Source organism: Penaeus monodon, chromosome 29 (genome assembly GCF_015228065.2).
Source record: "Penaeus monodon isolate SGIC_2016 chromosome 29, NSTDA_Pmon_1, whole genome shotgun sequence".
Lineage (NCBI taxonomy): Eukaryota > Metazoa > Arthropoda > Malacostraca > Decapoda > Penaeidae > Penaeus > Penaeus monodon.
Window position 1 is genome coordinate 37,886,818 of NC_051414.1, and position 996 is coordinate 37,887,813.

Below are 996 nucleotides of genomic sequence, written 5' to 3' on the forward strand. Positions count from 1 at the left end.
TACGACCAGTCATGGCAAAGTTGCATGTTTCCCCCCAATCCCCCCTTGCCTCTATCTGTCACCCCCTCCCCGCCTCCTATCCCCTTCCTTTTATAAAAATAGACTCATGAATTGTCTCCCGCCTGTTGTGTCGGGGCGCCTGACACAGCAGACGGCCGCACTCGGGAAGCACCCAGGCCTCCCTCCCTCGGTAGGCCTTCGTCTGCCGCTCCCTCTGCAGAGCGTATCTATGGCAACGGCGACCACACGCACCACCAACTGCCTGGCGTTGGCAATGGCGCGGAGTGTGTCGGCATGAGGGAGCAGGGAGACAGCCGGCCTGGAGGAGCAGGAGGCGCGAGCAGGGCGAGAGGGAGGACGCAGCCGGCCCTGCCCTGCCCCGTCCCGCTGCCAGTCACACGACCACCTAAAACACGTCACCCGAATACCCACTGCGGATTCAGCGAGAGCGCGAACACGCTAGCCATTATGCACTCGCTTCTCTAAAATTGTTGTAACCATCACTATAGAGTCCTAGTTGTATCACGAAGCAAGGCTCCAACACGTTCAAGTGCTGCGCATCCCGAGGCCGTTCTCCGCGCATCCGCCATGATGGACAAAGCCCTCGGAGGAGAGACGACGGCCATTTGAATCACAAAATATTAGGACTTACACGATGCATCTGGCACTATAACATCACTCATCCTGCGTGACGCGACCCACACAAAGTTTTCGAACACAGCGGGAAAACCCCGCGCCGAATTCACTCCATTTCTGGCGGGTCTAAGTAACAAGAGACACACGACGGCCGGCCCTCAGCGGATCGCCAGGGTGAGCGACTGACTTACGCGCATGACGTCACGCCGCCTCGCGCAGCCGCCACGAGGAGGAACGTTCAAATGGATGCTTCTCCCTTGGCCCTTTTCCCTCGCTCGCTCTCCTTGCCCCAAACTACTGCCCCAACTTTTTGCCCAGCTGGTTTACGTTATGCCCATGTTGCTTCCTTCGCCTCCTGAA

General features: G+C 58.4%; 1 protein-coding gene across 1 annotated transcript in view; it reads right to left on the bottom strand.

Annotated features, from left to right (window-relative positions):
* LOC119592239 (helicase domino-like) overlaps positions 1-832 on the bottom strand; it is a gene marked incomplete at its 3' end in the record, with an annotated part of 26,783 nt that extends 25,951 nt beyond the window's left edge. Inside the window, 1 exon segment of the mRNA XM_037941071.1 lies at positions 653-832.
* Between the last annotated feature and the right edge of the window lie 164 nt (positions 833-996).